The sequence below is a fragment of the Pelodiscus sinensis genome, chromosome 1, assembly GCF_049634645.1.
Source record: "Pelodiscus sinensis isolate JC-2024 chromosome 1, ASM4963464v1, whole genome shotgun sequence".
Classification (NCBI taxonomy): domain Eukaryota; kingdom Metazoa; phylum Chordata; order Testudines; family Trionychidae; genus Pelodiscus; species Pelodiscus sinensis.
In genome coordinates, this window is record NC_134711.1 from 110,350,712 (window position 1) to 110,356,711 (window position 6,000).

At 53.6% G+C, this 6,000-nt stretch overlaps 1 protein-coding gene across 2 annotated transcripts in view; it reads right to left on the reverse strand.

The window, feature by feature from the left end:
- Positions 1-4,292, reverse strand: part of BID (BH3 interacting domain death agonist) — a 35,089-nt gene extending 30,797 nt beyond the window's left edge. The window contains exon 1 of one of the 2 annotated variants that reach the window (XM_075896850.1): positions 3,973-4,292. The gene's annotated coding sequence lies outside the window, so the exon portion shown is untranslated. Of the gene's footprint in view, positions 1-2,332; positions 2,464-3,972 lie in introns of those variants that run through there. The other variant, XM_075896846.1, reaches the window with a different exon arrangement.
- Positions 4,293-6,000: the final 1,708 nt, after the last annotated feature.

Consider the following 6,000-nt stretch of genomic DNA (forward strand, 5'->3'; position numbering starts at 1 on the left):
AGATTTATATCCATAGGCAGGATCAGTGCAATGAGAAGGTGTCATTTTTTTATATCATCACGTTTCAGTACAAGCCACATGTAAGTAACAAAAACGTGTGAGCTTTTAATCTCAAAGAGCCCAGTTTGTGAGAAACTGTGCAGACCACATGACATAAAACCTGCCCTGAAGGTGCAAACTATGTCTGTACAGCACCTAGCACAATGCAGCCCCATTCTAGGTTGATCCATAAGCATAGTAAATATGATTAATAACAGTAACTTTGGACATAAGTTAACAAGTGATAGGCAGTAGGCAGAGGAAATAGAAAGCCAGGCAAACAATGGGTTACTAAAGATCAAAGAGGTTCTTAATTATTATGGATACATCCTCTTCTATACATTCCCCCTCTATTTGTGTACACCATGCTGGCACAGTCTAGATCTTCCTGCTACTCCTCACTACACAAGCAGCTCTTTCTCTTAAGCACAGCAGAGCTGGACAGAATATTATTTCTTTTTCTCAACAAAAATATTTCAACAAAAACATTTTTGTCATTTCCAATGAAGGGGAACTTTTCATTTTTGATTTAAAATTGGCAGATTAATTTTTGAAATATCAACTGCAGAAAACCAAAACATTTTCAACAAAAATGGACATCTTTTGCAAACACTTGTCAAAAGAAGGCATTTTTTGTTTAAGAATACATTAGGGGCCTGTGCCTCCTGCTTGTTAAGTTCACCAATCCCCCTCTCTCTGGGAATAGGCAGCCCCGGATCTACCCTCTTCCCTGGCCACATCAACTTTGGCTCTCCCCCACACACCCCCAGCAGTCGGGCAGGGCCGGGGCTGCACCAGTCCTGGCTCTACCCCCTTCCCCTCCCATCCGTGCTAGTCCAGGCTCCTTATGAGGGCAGAGGACATGTCAGACCCTGCTCTCCCCCAGCCCCTTTGTCGGGAGTGGGGAGCAGACGGACTGAGGCCTCGCTAGCCCTGGCTCTCTACCCTGACCACTGGAGGAGGGGGCCAGAACAAGCCCTCACCAGACCCTGGGCTCCCCACTCCTGCCGCTGGGTAGGGGGCCAAGGAGCATTCCCCCCAGAGCACCGGGGGGGGGGGGGGGGGGAAGGAGGCCTCGGGCAGCAGCCCTGGCTCCAGAGCACTGGATGGGGGGGGGGGAAGAAGAGGGGGATGAGGCAGGCAGAATTTTATGATGTCACTGTCATCCTGCAGATTTATTTTTTAATATATAGAGAGAGTTTGATCATCTCTATAGAGGTTACATAAAAGTCTGCTATGACTGTTGTAATCAGATGGCCATGATCAGGTGTGCTAAGCGTAACTGATCTCAAAGGGAGGTGCATACCCACACTGACTGAAGTCCAATCACAGGATCAGGGCAAGACGACAACTTTTTTTTTTTTTTTTCGAAACTAACTCACATTCACATTAGGTTAGAGGGGTAGCCGAGTTAGTTTGTAACAGGAAAAACGTAACACACAGTCTGGTAGCACTTTAAAGACTAACAAAATACACAGATTAATCTTCCGGTTTGTGAAACAGGCCTTTGTGAAAACAAGGTGCCCTGCAATCAGGAATAGTGATAGAAATGTCCCCGTGTTAGTCTGGGGTAGCTGAAGCAAAATGCAGGACAATGTAGCACTTTAAAGACTAACAAGATGGTTTATTAGATGATGAGCTTTCGTGGACCAGACCCACTTCCTCAGATCAAATAGTGGAAGAAAATAGTCACAACCATATATACCAAAGGATACAATTAAAAAAAATGAACAAATATGAAAAGGACAAATCACATTGCAGAACAGAAGGGGGATGTGGGGGGAGGAAGGAAGGTAAGTGTCTGTGAATTGATGCATCCCACAAAAAAGACCTTGTGGCAGCTGCTCAGGACACAGACCCCTAGTGGGAAAGGAAGGGGCCGGTTCTTCCCTAGGTATCACCACAGGCAGCGCTCAGCGCTCTTACTAGTGACGGATGCTCACGACGCCAGGCAGGGCACTGGGGGGGGGGGGGGCTACAGTTTAAGGCCAGAAGAACTATGATGAGCGCCCAGCCTGAGCCCCCCGCCGGCCGTTTCTGCAGCGCGCCTGTAGCCTCGGGCGGAGCTAGACCCCCCCGCCGCGCCCCGAGGCTGGCAGGGGCAGTAGCCCGCAGCGCAGGCCCCGGCCACCGCTCCGAGCAGGGCTACAGCCTCGCGCCGGGAAGGGCGCGCGCGCGCGTTGCCATAACCCGCCTGCCCGGCCTGGCGCCCGGCGGGGGGGGGGGGGGGGGGGCGCAGCCCGGGGGACGCTCTGTGGGGAACCCCCCGAGCCCCGCGGCCGGGGACACTCACCGCGCGACGCTCCGGGCCCGGCCCCTCGCAAGGCGGCAGCCGCCGGGGGGGGGGGGCGGGAAGCCGCTTCCTCCGCTCGCGCCGCTTAAAAGAGGCCGCGGCGGCTCCGTGCGGCGGGGCGGGGCGGGCGGGGGCGGGGCTGTGTTCTCCCCCCCCCCCCCCCCCCGCGGGGCCCTTGCACCGTGTGCCCCGAGCAGCCCCCCCCCCCTTGGGTAAAGCCCCGGCCCGCTGCCCTGCCGGAGCGTCCCTGCCCGCGGGGGGGGCGGGGGGGGAGCCGGGCTCCCGGCGGGCTCGGTTGAGGGAAGGGGCGGGGAGCGGGGGGGCTACTCTGGCCAGACCCCAAACACTTCCCGCCGCGGCGGCAGGGTCCCGCCCGGACACGACTCAGCCGCGCCCAGGAATCCCCCCCCCCCCGAGCACTGATGGGCGCAGAGGGCGCCACGTCCCGCTCGCTAAGGGCCCCTGTCGCGGTCTCTGGGGCACTGGAAACCGGCTGCCGGAACAGGAGGGGCAGACAGCTCAGCAGGACATCGGGCTCGTGGGCAGGGCCAGCCCCACCGGACACATCCCCTCGCGGCCGCTGAGCACGAGAGACATGATGCTGCCCAGCACTAGTGGGTGAAATGAGACGTGCGGGTCCAGATTGGACCCTGCTCTTGGGCAGCAGCTGCAGTCTGGGCCTGGGGACGTTTTTTTCGTGACCAAGGCTACATTGCACTTTGAAAATGAACTCTTGGCACCTGGACCAAGCTGGGAAGGCTTCTGGCAAAGGAGGGGCCCAGACCCAGCAGCTGCGGGCTCTGGGCCATACCCAAGATCTGGGCAGTGGCCCTGGGTGCCGGGGACCCAATGCCGCCTCAGAAAGGATCTAGGGAGCCTGTTGCAGAGTCCTGGTGTTCTGAACCAGTAGGGCAGACCCTGGCACTTCCCCCAGCCTCCTGCAACAAAAGGTACATGCAGCAGGGCTTTGCAGAGAGCAAGGGGCTTAGGGCTACTGCACAGCAGATACCTCCCTGCTGTGTTCTCCCGGTTGTGCCCTGCCCAGGTACTAGGCTTGGCACAGTGTTGCAGAGTGGGAGTTACTGGGCAGCTCCCAGCATTGCTGTGGAAAACCCCAGTGGCTGTATGATACATCCCCCACTGCTGTCCCACCTGAGCCAAGGATCTCTGGGAAGTTCTAGGACCTCCCTCAGCCCCAAAGCACAGGAACTCTGACAGGAACTCCCCTCTTGGACAAGGATGTGGATACCTCCACTTGTTAGCTCCTGCAGGGGGTGGGTCCCTAGTTGTGAAGCTGCCACGCTTCTGCCTTGGGCATGGCCAGGCAGTTGGCAGCCATTGGTATCTGCTCAGAACTAGACACCCAAACCCCCCCCCCCCCAGCTGTTTGGTTTTCCCCACTTACAGCAGCTGAGAGACAGCTTAATGCCCCTCACTGAAAATCCTCCCTCACCGTGGCCACACATGCCCCATGCCATAAAAGCACCTTCTCCAATCATGGCCTCACACATGACTGGCTGTATCATGTCACATCCCCACACATCACTGCCCATAAAGAACCTTTCCCCTCCCCTCAGTCCTCCCCCCTTCCATCCTGCTCCTTTCAAAGTGATGTTACAAACTTCTCTCTATCCTTTTACCTGAGCCACTCCTGAACTCAAAGCACTTGGAAAGGTCCTCTTCTCTCGTTTGGTTCCTTTTCACTCTCTGAAAAAGTGGCCCGCTGAATGGGTCGGGTGATTAAATAAGGCTGCCTCTTGGGGATGAGACAGTAATGTGTTGCAAAAGGCATACACCGCAAAATATTTCCTCTTCCTGGGGTGTTCCTTCAGAGAAATGGAAAGTGAAAGCAAAAGCTACTGCCACCCTGAACTCCTGGTTGGGGGCTCCTGCCTTTTCAGGAAGGTCTCTTCCTCCTCCAGATGCACGTAGTCAACCTGCCTATGGATGCAAGGAGTGTAGCCTTCCTGTACTGGGTCCTTTTCAGGCCAGGATTAGCTGTTTCCTGAAGTGGAAAAACCAGAATCTTTGTCAGACTCATTATTTGCTTTATAGTAATGCTCAGAGTCCCATTATACTAGCTGCTGTACAGACATGGGGAGACAACTCTTAGCACTGTTATAATCTAAAACAGACAAGGCAATGGAGGGGCAGAGGGGGAAGACACAACTGTGTTGCACAGAGAGGTGAAGTAAATTGCCCATGGTCACACAGCAGGTCCTTTGCAAAGCTAGGAATATAACTCAGATCTTGATTCCCAATTCAGTGCCTTAACGAGAGACCACTTTCTTCTCTATCCATCCTCCTTTTGAACAACAAGAGTTAGGCCCTCTACAAGCCAGATATAATCTTAGTGGTTGACACTAGAGAACTCTTCCAGGGAAATTGTAGTACCTCCACAGTGGGGTAAACATCAGAAGAGCCAGTCAGAACAGAGAGGGTCAGAGCATTTGACAACAGCTTACAAGGATCTATCATCTCTCTATATTGAGTAGGACAGAGCTTTATTTCCTCCTCTGCCACCTGGAGAACAGAAGTGATGGCACCCATCCGTGGAGAAAGAGCTGTGGAACAGTGATCTAGTCAGCAGAAAGCCATTGTGTCCCATCAGCCCTTCCCAGCCTGATCGCCATAGCAGAGCATTCTTGTATTCTCCAAAACATGGCTCATTTACTTACTATAAGGAAGAATAGACTTTTGCAAGTAGTTTTACTTTCAACATCAAGGATTTCCCCAGCTGGGATTCTCCTAACAAGCTGTAAATGTCCTGATTGGTAAACAAGGTAATGACAGTTCTGGTGACTCACTTCAGGTATGTCGGGGCTACATCCCTCTGTCACCAAAGGGATGTAAATTAGACATACCGATTTAAATCTCCTGTGCTTCATTAGCATAAAAATGGCCGCCGTTTTTTGTCGCCACAGAGCTTTGGCGACGAAAAGCAGCAGTCTAGCCGCAGTTCTATCGCTCACTAAAGCCTTTGGCGACAGATCCCGTATACCTCGTAAAACGTAAAACGAGGTATACAGGATCTGTCGCCAAAGGCTTTAGTGAGCAATAGAACCGCGGCTAGACTGCTGCTTTTCGTCGCCAAAGCTCCGTGGCAACAAAAAGCGGTGGCCATTTTTATGCTAATGAAGCGCAGGAAATTTAAATCCCCGCTTCATTAGCAATTTCAGTATGTCTAATTTACATCCCTCTGGGGACAGAAAGATGTCTAGACATACCCCCAGTGATATGCCCTGACAAGCTGTAAATGTCCTGATTGGTAAACAAGGTAATGATGAGTTCTGGTGACTCAGTGATATGCTCAGTCAGCGGTGTCACTGGGATTAGAAGCCAACTTTCTTTATGCTCCCAGCCCCTTTGCTCCAACTTTCTACCACTGTGGTCACCAACCGGCCGATCACGATCGACTGGTTGATCGCGAGGGCTCCACCAGTCGATTGTGAGGCATTCGGGGCCCCCCCCATTTCCCCCACCCCCAAGAAGCCCCACTACCTACCTCCAGCGAAAATGGAGGTAGTGCCAGCTTCCTGCGGGGTGGATGGAAGTCCTGCAGCTGCGCGCCACTTCTGAGGGTTCTGGAAGTGCACTGGCTGCTCCCCTCCCTCAGGTCTAGCATGCCAGAACTTGTGGGGAGGGGAGGAGGAGACGACCCAGAGGAG